The sequence below is a fragment of the Peromyscus maniculatus genome, chromosome 2, assembly GCF_049852395.1.
Source record: "Peromyscus maniculatus bairdii isolate BWxNUB_F1_BW_parent chromosome 2, HU_Pman_BW_mat_3.1, whole genome shotgun sequence".
In the NCBI taxonomy this organism is placed as follows: Eukaryota; Metazoa; Chordata; class Mammalia; order Rodentia; family Cricetidae; genus Peromyscus; species Peromyscus maniculatus.
The window spans coordinates 18,618,749-18,635,638 of record NC_134853.1 but is presented as its reverse complement, the minus strand read 5'-3'; the positions used below and the strand labels follow the sequence as shown (position 1 = coordinate 18,635,638).

The 16,890-nt window shown below is 34.7% G+C and overlaps 1 long non-coding RNA gene across 1 annotated transcript in view; it reads left to right on the top strand.

The window, feature by feature from the left end:
- Positions 1 to 16,468, top strand: part of LOC143271801 (uncharacterized) — a 140,904-nt gene extending 124,436 nt beyond the window's left edge. Inside the window, exons 3-5 of the long non-coding RNA XR_013048964.1 lie at positions 9,807 to 9,920; positions 10,694 to 10,767; positions 16,232 to 16,468. This is a non-coding gene — a long non-coding RNA (uncharacterized LOC143271801). The remainder of the gene's footprint in view (positions 1 to 9,806; positions 9,921 to 10,693; positions 10,768 to 16,231) is intronic.
- Positions 16,469 to 16,890: the final 422 nt, after the last annotated feature.

Below are 16,890 nucleotides of genomic sequence, written 5' to 3'. Positions count from 1 at the left end.
TGACCCTTTAATACAGTTCCTCAAGTTGTGGTGACCTCCAACCATAAAATTATTTTCTTTGTTACTTCATAACTGTAATTTTGCTACTGTTATGAATAGTAATAAAATATTTGTGTTTTTGAATGGTCTTAGGTGAACCCTGTGAAAGGTCATTTGACCCCAAAGGGGGTGTGACCCATGAGTTGAGAACTGCTGTTCTCAAACTGCTGTTGAGAACCTGTAGAGATTTCCTCAATAGTTCATCTATTCACCTATTCTTAACCAGCCACTTGATACATATACCTAGGATATTTGCTCACTTGAAACTGCTGAAATGTACAGCATAAGTAACCACTCTTCAGTACATTTATCTGTACAACTGATGTAACATATGGTATGGCTTATCTGACTCTATTTTATCCTCTGTTGATAATTTTTAATGTAGCCTGTTTTACTTATCATTAAACATAATATTCATTATTTCTCATTATAAAGTTGTTTTTCCTGAATGCAACCGAGTAAAGGAATCCAGTAAAGCATGCAAATTTAATTTTCTATGCACATGTATATACACACAGCATTAAATGCATTCAGTGGGTTAAAAAAGAGTTTACATGAAGTTGGAGAGATAGTGGTGGAGAAGATAGAGAAGAAAAAGGAGGGAATAAAATAGGGAATGAATTTAAACACTTCATATGTATATATAAACTTCTCAGTAAAATAAGTTGAAAATTAATAAATATATGGGAAATATTGCTAAATGTGAACTTTAATCAGCACTAAAATTACAGACAAAAAAACAAGTCAGAACAGATTTCTTGTGATATAATTATATGTGAGATTTGTGCTGGAAACATTTTAGTAAAATATTTTTCATGTTTTCTATAAAGATGACTGAGCCATAGACAAATTATCTATCTATCTACCTATCTATCAATAAATCTATCATCAATTTATCTATAAATATAGATATAGATATATAGACTAATTCTCAGAGTCTCTTATCTCAGTATATTTTAGATGAGTACTTTAAATATGTAAACAATTCTCTTTGAGACTTTGACAAGTGAAGAAAGATAAAATTCAGTGAAAATGACTTAGTGTGACTCACTTTTTCTTTGGGAAAAAAATTCATTTGACATCTTGGCTATTATCATGATGAATGCTTCAATGTCAAACTTCTTTCCCAGACTTAGACTTTGCAAAATATAAGGTCATTCATTTTTTTCTGCGTTTAACTTTAGTGAATGAAAGGATGTACTGTTCACATTAAAGATATGTAGTACCTGTAAACTGAAATGTCATGCAGCAATTAAAGTAAAAAAGAAACCTTTTATGTATTGGCAATCTATTTATATTAGTGCTTTAGCTTTCTGATTTTTCTAAGGAACTGTACAGTATAAGATAGGGCATAGTTATGTGAGAAGAGAAGAATATTAATGCTACACTCCAAGTGTTATGAAATATATTTAAAAGTATATCAAATTCACAAATAAGGTATTTATATAAGTTCAAGTTTTAAATATTAGAAATGTGACATTTTTGCAGTTGACTCTAATTCTTTCTGCCATAGTCTCTAGAAAAATTAAAATGGAAGTTGACTGCATTTCCAAGTAGGATTATGCTCAATATTCTGAAATATTTATAAAATTGACATTGAAATGTTTACTAATATGATGTGGGAAATTAGTTAACTATGGAATGTGGCAGAAATAAGTATTTTTGTAGCCCAGTCTTTGGAACTCTCCCTTCTGGGTGTCCTTGATTCTTATTACCAGCAGCATCAGCAAACAGATCTATGCACACTCATCCCAAGTTCTTGAGGAAGTCCACCTCAGTTGTCTCCCCAGAGGCACACAGGTACACAAATGAGATCACACTCAATGCATAGCACTTCTCATGAATCAAAATCACCTATAATTCATGCAGTCTTTTTTTCTATTGAAAAATACGTATGTATTTTGGAGCTAATTATGGCTAAAATTTCTTCTATATATTTGGTTGCATTTTTCTTTTCCCTCTCTGTCTCAGTAAATGTGCTTTATGAATGCCATCTTAAGTCTTCAGTTTCCCATCATCATTCTGTATCATATTTACAGGAAGGAAACTTTTTTAACATACTACATTTAATAATTTATTTTTCTCACTTAATGACTTTTGTGTCAACATCACTATTAACATTCTTTATTTTAATTAAGTAATAAAATTTCAGATTGGAATTTTGTTGGACAGCTTTCAATAGTACTGGAATGTGCTATTCAGGCAACTGGGAGAGAAAAATCATCAAGATACCTAGCTGTACCTACAATGGGCCATAATTGTGAGCAGCATGGTCATTAGTGTAATAGTGGCATGACTTGCACAGGGCAACCAACTGCTTTCTGACTAGATTAAAGGTGTACTACACAAGAAGAAGAAAGGCAACAGGTTAAAGTACATAGAATAGGTGGATATGGAGTTCTCTTTCATTTCTAGTGGAATATCTGTGTAACAAAGCACCACTTCTCTGAGGCTCAACAAAAATATGAAAATGGAGGCAGAGTTTGTCGAAAGGCAAATTGTTGTACTCACGATCTCATAGTAGCTGTGATTGATGGCACAAAATCAAGCTACTCAACAATCCATCATGGATGCAGGAGTGACTCACAAGCATGAGTGACTCACAAGTAACCACCCTTGGTTCAAGAGCTATTTGTTATTGATGGCTACTAGGCAAGTGAGGGTCGGGGCTGGCAACCCTAGTATGCTCCCCCTCATCATGGTAGAGTCCTATACTTCATGTCCACACAGGTAGTACTAATTGGACTCATTTCATTATTATAAAAGGAGAAGGGGAGGCAGGGCAGTGGTGGCGCACACCTTTAATCCCAGCACTTGGGAGGCAGTGGCAGGTGGATCATTATGAGTTCGAGGGCAGCCTGGTCTACAGAGTGAGTTCCAGGACAGGCAAGACTGTTTCCCAGAGAAACCCTGTCTCGAAAACAAAAACAAAAAAGAGGAGAAGGGGGAATGACATGAAATTATCAAGGAGGAGTAGGAGGGGTTGAATAAAGGGAGGCTGTGCTCACGTTATGTTTGTTATGTAGCATACATATATGAAATTCTAGAAAAACTATGTAGTATTAAAATTCTTATAATTTATTAGTTTTCCTTGGTCTTTTAGTATATGCGCCTTTTTTCTCTAATTTATGCATTATTACTGAAGTAGAAAAATTTGCATTGAGTTTTGCAAAGGTTTCACTTTTACTATATCATATGCTTATAATTGGGATTATTGGAAGTGAAGTTTATTTGGACTCAACATATAGAGCAATAGTTACTTTAGAAAGATAACCATTTAAGTTTGATTGGCTTTTATGTTTGCTCATTTAAGCATGTCCTATTGAGAAAATTTTCATCTCCACAGACACAAAAATCTTATCAGTATATAAAGAAAAGATATTTTCATTAAAATTTTACTGTTTGGTTTTAGAGAGTAAATTGTATGTTCCCAGGGGCAAAAGAAGTTAATCAAATTTTAGTACCACTGTGTCAATCATTCTATTGTTATTTTTTATTTTAATTCTTTTTAATACTATAATTTGTTTTTACTTCCAGTTTCATGATCCACTACTACAGCATCCAGAATGTTAATTATTATTAATTTGAATCTTTGGAAATCAAAGAATTTTACAAATGTATAATTATTTTACACAAGTGGCAATGTTTTAATACTTCCTTTCTTTTTTTTTTTTTAAGATTATTTATTTATTATGTATACAGAAGAGGGTGCCAGATCTCATTACAGATGGTTGTGAGCCACCATGTGGGTGCTGGGAATTGAACTCAGGACCTCTGGAAGAGCAGTCAGTGCTCTTAACCTCTGAGCCATCTCTCCAGCCCTAATACTTCCTTTCTATGATATTTTTCTTTTAATAAATCAATTTCTGTTTTTAAATATATTACAATTCTAGGAGTTATATTAAGAACATACCATTTTCTGCTTTATGTTTTTATTATCCTCAATGACAGTATAATAAGGTGGTGAATGTGCATTCACATGTGATGCAAAATAACTGGACAGATCTAATCATTTTATAAAGTTTTCTAAATAAGTCATGGAGATATTGCATTATTTAAATAAAGACAATTTAATTATATTTGTTGAACTAGAAATGACTATTGTATTCTTTTGCTGTATTTCATAATTATAAATTCTTTTTACTGAACTTGTTAGTATTTGGTATAAAGTTTTGTTTCCCAATCACATAATTTTGAGAAAGAAACTGATTGTACTGTGTTAGATTAACCACTCTTCCTAATGTGTAGCAATTTTCCTTATACAATTCAAGGCTTTTTACTGCAATGCCTTAACTATCTACATGGGTTGCTGTGTTTTATTTTTACATATTGTGGCTGGTCATCAATTACATGGTTTCTTTATTTTCATGTGGATAGTTGGGAAGGAGTGAGTGGCACGAAATAAGAGATAGATGATGTTTGTGTTGGTTTTCAACTTGACAGTACCTACATTCACCTTGAAGACGAACATCTGTCAGGGGTTATCTAGGTTAGGGTAATTGAGGTGGAAAAACACACCCTAAATGTCATAAGTATCCCATGGGCTGGGATTTGAGACTACAGAAGACAGAGAAAAGAGCAAAACAAGCAGACCAGCTCTTTCTGTTTCTTCCGTGTAGACATAATATGGCCAGCTGCCTCTAGCTCCTGCCTCTGTTTCCTCACCTGGATGGCCTGTACCCTAGAACTGTGAGCTGAAACATAGTTTGTATTACGTTTTGTCAGGTATCTTTTCAAAGCAGTAAGAAGAATAACCAGTACAGATGACATTATATACTAGAATATAGCTTTTAGTAAGTATTTCTTGTTTTTTTTTGTTTTTTTTGTTTTGTTGTTTTTTTTTTTGTTTTTTTTTTTTGGTTTCCCTTTGTAGCTTTGTGCCTTTCCTGGTACTCACTTGGTAGCCCAGGCTGGCCTTGAACTCACAGAGATCTGCCTGGCTCTGCCTCCAGACTGCTGGGATTAAAGGCGTGCACCACCACCACATGACTAGCAAGTATTTCTATTAGTAAACTTCTTCCATCTATATGATACACAATGTATGGCCTCTAGATTCTTATATCTCCAAAAATGTCTTCCTTAAAATGTGCATTTCCATAAGTGAGATACCAGATAGCACACACATCATTCAGTGTGGTAACAAAATATTCTGCCTATCTAAAATTAAACTTCGATGACCCACTTTTACCCACCCTTTCTTTAGTGGGGTGATAATTCTGTGCAAACCTTCATTAACACTTGATCTTCATTTCAATAAAAATAAACAATTTCTGGACAAGATATTTCTCTAATATCAGTTTGAAGTTATATTTATGTGATTAAACAATATGAACAAATCAACTTATGAAGAAAAAAATATATTTCATCTTACAGCTGGTCATCCATCATCCAGAAAAGTCAAGAGAGGAACTCAAGGCAGGATTCTGGAGGCAGGAGCTGATGCAGAGGTGATGGAGGAGTGTTGCTTACTGGCTTGCTCCTCATGGCTTCCTCAGTCTGATTTCTTATAATACCTAGAACCACCAGTGCAAGCATGACATCACACAGAGTGAGTTGTACCCTCACATCAAGCACCAATTAATAAAACACAGCACAGGCTTGCCTTCAGGTCAGTCTTATGGAGAAAATTTCTCAATTGATAGTCCTTCTTCCCAAATATTGCCATCTTTGTTAAGTTGAGATAAAACCTGCCAGCACTTCTCTATTTGTTGAGAGTCTTATCTGATGACATCAAAGACATATATAAACGGAGTTTTAGTAGACTTATTTAACCAGAAGTATAGATGCAGACCTCCCAGAACCAAAATGACGGGTCTATGTTTCAATATGTTTCAAACATATGCAGTACTTATTCTCCTAAATCATTGTTTTATTAGTAAGAAGAATAAAAAGGGTAATTAGCAGTAATTCACACAATATCAAATCTAGGACAATGGGGAGGGTGATGCCAAGTATTGTCAGTGATTTATGGACCATACTGATGTCCATGTGCATACTCCTGACCTGAGTTCAGGCAACCTGCATGTTGTCACTCAAAGAAGAGTTCAGAAAATATGGATATATATGTACTTATACACATCTATAAACATTCTGTGTGTGTGTGTGAGTGTGTGTGTGTGTGTGTGTGTGTGTGTGTGTGTGTGTGTGTGTAACTGAAGTTTCTCCCATCCTGCCTGGGGCCTGCAACCCTGCAGTCCCGCAGTCACTCAGACCCAAGTAAGCATACAGAGGCTTATATTAATTAAAACTGCTCAGCCATTAGCTCAGGCTTACCACTGACTAGCCCTTACATTTAAACTCAGCCCATTTCCGTTAATTTATATGTTGCTATGTGTTCCATGGCTTTACCTGTGTGCCATTACATGGTGCTCCTTGGACGGCAGGCTGGTGTCTCCTGACTCAGCCTTCCTGTTCCCAGAATTCTCTTCTCTGCTTATCCCTCCTATACTATACTTCCTGCCTAACTACTGGCCAGTCAGGGTTTTATTTATCAATCAGTCAGAGCAACATATTCACAGCATACAGAAAGACATCACCAGCATGTGTGTGCATATGTGTGTGTGTGTGTGTGTGTGTGTGTGTGAGAGAGAGAGAGAGAGAGAGAGAGAGAGAGAGAGAGAGAGAGAGAGAGAGAACACAATTATTCAACTAAAACTGCTTTCAAGCAAACCTTATCTGTGCCTATTTTTCAGGAGCTACAACATGCAACTGTTGTTCATATTTTTTCAATCATAACTATGGAGAAAGCCAAAAATGGTCCTGATAAGATAGGAAGGGATGGTCAGTACAGAGAAAGTCAACTATATCTACTATACCTGACCACAACAAACAACACATTTTATTAAAAGTGTCTCTTAGAATGTGTTTTACTCTGTTTATATGGTTATAGCAAAATACTTAAACGTATCTATCTTATTAAAAATGGTATTTATTTCTCAATTTTTGATACTCTGGTAGACTCATTACCAGTCTTGCTGCTGCAAGAAAATATCTGAAAAGGTTACTTACAAGGAGGGTTTTTACGGGCTCAGAAGTACAGGGTTCAGTTCACCATGGCAGCAAATCCATGACAGTTGGAGCTTGAGGCAATGTTTGCTTTCATTTAGTCACTCAAAAAGTGATTTAGAATACATTTGTTTTCAGAAGGTCAAGCAAGAAATTTTAAAGCACACACACACACAAAAAAAAAAATCTTATTTGTTTTTTCCAGATTGTATTCTAAGAAACAAACACAGACTTCTTTTGTCTCTGAGAGTGAAAACAACTCACATATACTCCTTAGGTCATTGTTTTCATGCTAAATTCATGTTGTTTTCTCTCATACACTAGTATGAGATGACACTATTTTAGAGGATTTTATGCTTGATTTGGAAAGATACTAAACAAAAATTATTTCAAAAATACAATTGTTAATATGTGAAAGTGGTTAAAAGGCCATTATTCATATTAAACTAACCTTGAATCCAAAAATGCTTAAGTCTAACTTCCTTGGTTACCAACTATATTAAAATGTTTTCCCCAGAAGTATGAAATAGTATAACACACACATACACACACACACACACACACACACACACACACACACGTATTTTCCTCATGAATAACTACATTCTTTCTATTTTGATAAATGTATGCACACATACATATTCCTATAACAAGAATTATATATTATTTTTCTATTACCATTGTTTTATTAAACCCATCAAAAAATTCAGATCATGTTCATTTATTTAAAATGTATACTCTGTCTAAGAATCTGAAACTACTCTGTAATGGTGGTAGATCACTGAAAATAAATGGTGTGTATGTGAATGACAGACTCAAGGAATTGACTTGTGGACACTCTGGAAAATCAGAACTAATGAAAGGCTAATGAGCTGACATGCAGCTGAGGCCCAAGAAAAAGCATTCACTAGCCGACAGAGGCAAGTGCTAGTGCCTCTAGTATGATTTTGGACTCACGCCATCCATACTTCTTGTAATATACACAGTGAAGGCTCAATTATTTATGCTAATGGATTCTGGATAATTTGAAATAATTCATTACTAAGATATGAGACATTTTTGTATTCAAAGAGAAATATGAAGGATTCATGCATAAGGCTTCACAATTTTGCAACTCCTTGAAATGAACTCTGGCCACCTAGCGAGAGGCTGGAGACACACACAGACTTTACATGTGTCAATATTTTTCCTGTGCTCTGGCTGTGTCAGTCTTTTCTTTTGACGTCCTCTACTGTCAGAGGTCCGTGTATATTTGTGATTGAATAAAAATTAAAACTAAAACTAAAATGAACTGTTCTATGTCTTTCATAACATTTTCTAATCAAACACTTCAAATGTATTTCATTAGTGCTGCTGGCCCTCTTTGAAAAATAGTAAAAAAATTCAGTTCATTTTTCATTCAATTAAAAAAAATTTCTCAAAAAAATATGTTCTAAGCACTGGGTTGAGGACTAGATTATTTTCTATAGGAAATTTTGATTTTGATGGATTAAGTGGTCTTTGTAAAGATGAAGTAAGATGTTGTGGTGATATCTTTTAAAAACTTATGTGGAAAAGATCTCCAAGTTGATTTTAAAAGGAAAATTAAGACTTCATCAATTCACAGGAATAGATCCAACAGAAATTGTAAGACCTTTAACTAATGATGAAGTTGACAAATTATGGGCAGAAACCTTGGCAAAGAGCTTGCAGTAATTTTGGGGGAGTGATTAGCAGCAAATATCCCAAAAGTGATAGAATTAAACTTATAAATAGAGCTGATCGAATCCTGCTTTGCATTGTACAGGAAACACCAATATCTAGAGTGCCTACATTTTATACAGATGCAAACAAACAAGGACAGACAGGTTAAAAGTCAGAAAATTTAAGTAAAGTGGTTTAAAGTCCTTATAATTCAGTTCAAAATTCGGACAAGTCCTACTTGCTCCTTTTACAAACACACTCCACCAGCAGGATGTAACCCAAAGGGTACACAAAGTAATGAAATCTGGAAGATGGATATGTTTCATTTTGCTGAATTTAGAAAACTGAATTATGTACACCATACCATTGATACCTAGTCAGGATTTCAATGGACAACTGCTCTGAGTTCCAAAAAAGCAGATTCTGTAATCATGCATTTGCTAGAAGTTATGGCCATCATGGGTATATCTATATAAATTAAAACTGACAATGCTCTATCATATGTCTCTTGTAAAATGAAACAGTTTTTTGCTTATTACAATATAAAGCGTATTACAGGTATACCACACAATCCTATAGGCCAAGCAGGTATAGAAAGATCAAATTGAACTCTAAAGGACATGCTAAATAAACAGAAAGGGGTAACAAACCCCCCAGAAATAGATTGCAAAATGCTCTATTAACTTTGAATTTTCTCAATGCTAATGGGAAAGGAACAAAAGCTGAAGAAAGACATTGGATAATAGAAAAAAATACAGAATTAAATCAGTTTATATACTTTAAGGATGGACTGATATCAGATTGGAAACCAGGATGTGTATTACGTTGGGGATAAGGTTTTGCTTTTGTTTCTACAGGAGAAGAAAAACTATAGATACTATCAAATTTGATAAAGGTTCAATTTGAATAAGAGAAACGTCTTAATTAGAAGAGATGATAGTCCATCAACCAGCATGTCCATTCAATTTAAATTGACTTATCAAACTAACAAATGCTTTTCATTTAATCAGATATAACTTGCTAAAAGGGAACCTTCGCAAATTTACAGTAAAGGAAGGGTTTTTGTTTTTGACTTTCAGGAGAATGAAGGCTAAGAAATCTGAAGAACACTGGACAGATGAGACATCTGAAGAAAAAGGACAAAATCATCCATAAAAAATTGTCCCAAGAAAAAAGAGTAAATTGGCCTATTGGTATGTCACATATAAAAGTTCATATGTCTTCCTAAGTGTTTGTTTCTGCTGTTTTCTACAGACACATAATGCAAACATTCTTTATGTAGACCCAGTTCAATTAAAAATTAAAGCTGGCTTTGCAGTTGGAGAATGGCTCTCTCCTTTTCAAAACCCAAGCATGTTTGTTAAAAGAAAATGTAAAATCTCTGTATCATGTCAGAAGAGCCATCTGATATGGGACAGAAGAAAATCAAAATTAAGAGACTATTCTATTGCCAATAATCTCATATTCATTTGATTTTATTTACCTCTTTAAATTTATGCATGAATTTATATCAAAATTTGTAAGATTAATACATATGTACATATATTGAACTTTTGTCATGATATTAATGATCATATAGAGTACTAATTAACTCTAGGAAAAGGGCTTCATCTAGCTGCCTGTACATGTTTTCATGTTTGAGTCTCTATCAGTTTTCTGCAAGGAATTATGACCTAACAGCAAATTTGAAGTCTCCAAAAAGATGCGATGGGGTCTCACAATGACAATTCCATAGGGATGATAATAACATCACTAAGCTGATAAACACCACCCAAAGACTGGCTTTGGACTACAAACTGTTTAGGACAATTTGGAGAAGGCTGACTGAGATGATCCAGCCTCACAGACTACTTGAGCAAGAACTTGAGACAAGCCCTGCATTTTTGCGTTATGAAGAGAGTGGACAGCAAATGATTTAGCTAAGTCTCCCAGCACTTGCCAAGTAACTCAAAAGTTTCCTTTTCAGGATCCCCTAAAGATGCCTTCACTCCCAGACAGAAGGAAGTAATTTTAAGAACATGATGCCCATATTCCCAAGAGGTAGGTTGGGTGGTTTTTGGTCTTTCATTGGGTTTTGAATAATTGTCAGTTAGTTACAAGTTAATGGTCAGGGGAAAAGGTAAACAAATCTATTGATTTAAGGTTCTTGTTTGAAAAAACAAGAGGATTTGGATTAAAAATTAGATTATTGAATCTGCTTTTAGAAAGCAATTACTAATTTTAAATATTTTACATTGGATTGGATTTTTGTATATTCTAAACAACTTATGTATATTGCTACAAATTTGAGATCGATTTATATATATATGACAAGATAAAAAGGTAGATTATTTAATCTATTTTTAGAAGACAACTACTAGTTTTAAATATTTTACATTGCATTGGATTTTGTATATTATATACAAATTAATTTTGTATATTGATACCAAATTAAGATTGATTTTGTTGGAATATACTGTACATATACTCCTAATCTTGTTCAAGGTATTGTACCTATACAGTTCATTTAACAATCTAATGCAAATTGCTAGTCCCTGAAAGTTATTATTACCAACTAATTAGGATATAAAGAAATGAAAGTTAATAGTCATTACAATCAAACTTGTAGTCATATTAGGCATGTTATCAGGGTCAAACAGAGATATATCTTAGATATACAAGTCATCTTCAAACACATCAGAGATCTGTAGACTATATGGCATTTAAGATGTTTTCATAACATAAATTGTTATTCTTTTTATGATTATGAGATATGTCTGATCCTGTTAGCACTAATCTACTTCAAAGAAAATGATGGGCATTGATTAAACTCCATTAGGAGTTACTTTCATTGTGGCAAAATTTAGTCACTGGGCAAGAAAATGCCCTTGTATCAACTTCTGACAGCATGCTGTCCAAAATGGACAAGCAGAACACAAAACAAAGAACTGCTGACCCTTTTCAAGACAAGGTAGGAAGGCTCTTTAGAAAATCCTTCTTCACAGATGAGTCTGTCAGATATGCTAAGCCTGTAGGCTGAACGTGGATGCCCCAATGTTGCAGAGAAACCTTGATGACTGTCGAGGCAGTCAGCTGTTTCTGTCATTCCTAACATTTTTTGGAAGTCACTTGTTTGCACTTCCTATTTAACTAGGTAATATTATTTATTTCCTTTTCGAGTCTCCAAGGGAGTTGAAGATTAGATAGCTAAAATTTTCTTTACTAACAAATTAAGAAAGGAAATTAAAGTGTAAAAGAAATTAAAGAAGTGTAAAATGTATAAGTTTGAAAGATATAAAAAGACAGTTTTCAGTTGGTAATACAAGTTATGATAGAAAGTAATTAGGTACATTTTAGACTTGCCAAAATAGGTAGATAATGGAATATTTTATCTGAATTTGTCAAATGCAAAAGGACTAGATATTGTTGATATATTTATTGCTTACATATATATAGTATATAGTTATTGTATTTATTTTATATAGTTTTTAGTATATTAGTTATAACTTTTTTATTTTAGACAAAAAAGGGGAAATGTGATATTTTATTTGTGCTCTAATAAACAAAGCTTACTTGGAGATCATAGGAAAAAGCCAGGCACTATATTAAACATAAAAGCCAGGCAATAGTAGCATACACCTTTAATCCTAGCATTCAGGAGGGAGAGATTCATCCGGAACTCTGTGAGTTCAAAGCCACATCAGGAACAGAGCCAGGCATGGTGACATAGGCCCTTAAATTCCAACAATAGTTATCCATAAATGTCTGTACAGACAGGAAGTGGCAGAGCTGAGTAGAAAGAGGAAGTGATGCAGCTGGGCAGAGAGTGGAAGTAAGATGGCAGAGACAGAAAGGATATGGGCATGAGTATACAGGAAGTGGATCTCTCTTTGGCTGAGAATTTCCAAGTGGTAAGAATATGGCTGGTTTCTTTCTGCTTCTCTGATCTCTCAGTTTATCCCTAGTATCTGGCTCCAGGTTTTTTATTAATAAGACCGTTTAGTAATTTGTCTTACAAGATGTTGCAAGCTCAGAAGGCTCTCCAAAGAATTGTGCAGAAGGACAGCAAAGGAATGCTCAAATTTCTAAATGAATGTATTTAAAATGGGACATCAATGTATGATAAGATAAAGGAGCATTTTGTGTGATGATTTTAAGGAATGAGGATGGGAAGATTACATATTACAGAATTGTTCAAGTATATCATCTAGGTCTGAACTGACTTAACACCGGGGCAGACAAATGCATGCAAATTATTATAACATTTTGTTGCTAATCTATAGTCTTATAGGGAAGTGGGAAGGGCAAGGCTACATGCCAGTGGAATCTAATTTATAAGGCCATTGAATCCTAGATTTCCATCAAAAGTACATGGAGTATTAGAAGGTAAATGGTCCCTGAGAATCTGTGATTTTCGTTTTGTAGAATGCTTACTGTTGATTGTTCTCCTTGAATAAGTATAATCATTGTGAGTCAGCTTGCTATAACTTTGGATTCCGTGTTGCTCTTCAATCTCTCAGTAAAGAATTTTAGCTATCCTTCATCTATGAAACCCATATAATAAAGATGATATGGAAGAAAATACATGAAGGTGGAAATCAAGATCACCATTTCATACTGTACCACCCAAATTTTGCAGGAAGTAGAATGAACTATAAAAGACATTGCTGGCATCCCAGACAGAGAAGAACATGACCTGGATGAGATGCATAGAAACATGAGAGTTTAGAATTTATAAGAAAAAAACAAAGGTAGCTAGAATGCCTTCAGGTTTCACTTATCTTCATTTCTCCTAACACAAGTTCTGAGAAAGTTTATATCTCAATCTGGAGAGATTATTTAGTGGTTAGGAACTCTTACTGTTCTTGCTTAGGCTGGGAGTTTCATACTCAGCACCCATGTAAGGTGGCTCAGAACTGATGCCAATAGTTGCTATAGGCACCTGCATTCATGTGACCATACCTGTACAGATATTTTTTATAACTAAAATTAATCTTTAAAAAAAAGTAGAGCCCCTAATCACAGCCTTTATCTATGTAGCTTAAAGTTTTCAGATGGAGGAAACCATCAGTGAAGGACTAAGGAGATTAATGTGGCTCCTTAGACCAGAGGCTGTAACCCTGATACAGAAATTCCTTTGCCCAGGAATGCCAGTAGGTCAGAGGATCCCAGTGTAATACATGTATAATTGTTGCTTCAACCAAAAGGGAATAAACCTATGGTTAAAAATTAAAGGAAGAAAGGTTGAGATCTTAGTGTCTCTCAATCTACTTTCCTATACATGCTTAATGGTATTATGTACAAAAATAGCAGTCACTTCTGAAAAAGCAAATTGATAAAACTATCAGACAAACATACACCAAAATAGAAGTTTTAAGGGAATAGGAGGTAGAGGAGGATATCTATTATTAGCCCCGATGTGATTCATAGATGTTAACATCCTTTCTAAAATGTCCTGGGATAAGGAGACCAAGAAAGATCTAACCAGAATACTGAAGGACCCATTGTCTGTTGAGGCAAAGTGATCAGGAATATAGTCTTTGCGCATAATAGAATTCCATGTAACCACAGAAAATTTTGGAACCTGTCAGGTATGACTACAATGACAAACCTAGTTGTTATTAAGGGGAATAAATAAGGCCAGAAATACAAATACTGCTTGTAGAACAAGTTCACATTTTTAGCTGCTTAGAATTCTGAGGCAGGATGGTTGAAAGTACAATTGCAGCCTAGGCAACATAGTAAAACCATGAAATAGTGAATGTGCTGAAATTGGTGACTCAATACCCAAAAGAAAGAAAAAAACAATTAAAATAGACATTGGTTGCCTTGTTGTATCTTATTTTATCATGTTTTGTTGTTGTCTCTTGGAGGCCTGCTCTTTTCCGAAGCAAACTGGAGAGGGATCAGTTTAGGGGAGGAGAGGTAGGGGAGCTGGGAGGAGTAGACACAGGGGAAATTGTGGTTCAGATATATTGTATGAAAGAAGAAACTATTTTTAATTTTAAAAAGAATAAACAAAGTTAATCTCATAGAAGTTAAAAGTATAATAATGTTTACCAGAGATTGGAGAGTTGGAGAGAGACTCAATTGTGTCTTTATTCTTGACCCCTTCCAGACAGAGAGCCACACAGTATTAAATGTTGATTGTAGTTATCACTTCCAGAACTATAATAGATGATGTAATAAAGCTCCAAGTCTTTCTCCAATGCCAATAATCTGAGTATTTTTCCAACTTACAAAGGAGTGGGGTAATTAATAATGTGTCACTTTTTTGCTTCCTAGACTTCTTCCTCATACTGCCTTTTTTTTTTTTTCTTTTGGTTTTTCGAGACAGGGTTTGTCTGTGTAGCTTTGTGCCTTTCCTGTGACTTACTCTGTAGCCTAGGCTGATCTAGATGTAGTTCCACCTACATCTGCCTCCCGAGTGCTGGGATTAAATGCTGTGGGATGTTCTGTATGTTAAATTTTTTGTTCTGATTGGCTAATAAATAAAACACTGATTGTCCAGTAGCCAGGCAGGAAGTATAGGCGGGACAAGGAGAGAGGAGAATTCTGGGAAGTGGAAGGCTGAGTCAAAGAGATGCTGCCAGCCGCTACCATGAGAAGATCTTAAGATACTGGTAGGCCACAAGCCACGTGGCAACTTATAGACTAATAGAAATGGGTTAATTTAAGATATAAGAACTAGATAACAAGAAGCCTACCATGGCCATACAGTTTGTAAGCAATATCAGTCTCTGTGTGTTTACTTAGTTGGGTCTGAACAGCTGCAGGACTGGCCGGTGACAGAGATTTGTCCTGACCCTTGGTCAGGCAGGACTAGAGAAAACTCCAGCTACAATTAAAGACACTGCCTTTTTATAAAGTTCTGAATCAAAAACAGACTCATTTACAAAATAAATGAAAGATGAAAAATATATGTATAGTATGCCTTCATTCCTTTAAGTCATCTTGGAGTTAATTTATTTGTTTAAACAATGAGGTCATTGTTGTTGTCCATCTTACCTCTAGAAACACCATACTCCTCACCACCTTTATTTTTTTTTCTGAAAAATGAGGACTCCTTGTCAATCTTTTAGATATTCTGACTAATTTCAATACTGTGTTTTTACAGTTTCCTGGATTTGCCACAAGACTCTAGAATTGCTTTCCTTTTGATGTAAGCTAGAACTTTTTCCAGTACCCATCTTGGAAAATGTTAACACTCTTCTTTGGAATTTTCTGTCAGATGTTCAAATCCTGTATAATAGGCTGTACTCCTATATCTATAAATCATCTGCACAATGTTGTCTGATTATCCAGATTCTGTATTTTCTGTTGCACAAAAGCCTCTAATCATCCTGTAATAAGGTCTTGGTTCTGTTTTGTTTTTATCCTGCATTTATTAGAATTTGGTAAGATGTATGACTGTGGGTGGTGTGTATATTCCATAGATGAAGCTGCATTGTCCCTATTTTATGTCCCAATGTACTCAGCATGATGTAGACTCTCATATAAGTTCTCACCTTGTCCTTCTCCGCAGGGTCTGAGAACTTAAATGTCTCTGAAGGACTACAGATTCCTGTTGCCTCCTGGATGTTATCATTTGTTCTATCTCTCCTCTGTCCGAAGGAAATGAAAATTTTAAGTGCTTTCCAAGGAAAACTCCAACTTTTGACATTTTTTCTTCACATTTGTGACTAATTGTGCTCAACTTGTCATTATGTCCCATTAATGAATCAATGGCACTCATTAATAATTATCTACATGTACTGTCTTAGTATTTTTAGTTTATTTTTGTGGCCTATACTTTCATGCCATTATCACTTTCATAGGCTTTGTCTTACTGATAAAAGTTTATTGCTTTCACTGTTAAAACCTGCTGAGGACAATAGCAGTACTGCTGTGTCCAGGTATGGGACTATCACTGTATGCCAACAACAGGTCTATCTTCAAAATCCCATTCTGCTATCTATTTCCTAGAATACAGGTTACCAACAAATTAACAATATCCAGGAACAAATTTAACCAGTGATTGAAAAAATACTAAAAAAGCCAAAATTATAAATTTCGCTCAAGGCTCAATATCAATGGAAAGAGAGAATGGAAAGACTGAAAGAGACAGAGTGGGTAGATGGCTAAGAGGTAATAGTGTTCTCTGGAAATATGTCAAGTGCCATATGAAATCACAGTTATTATGGC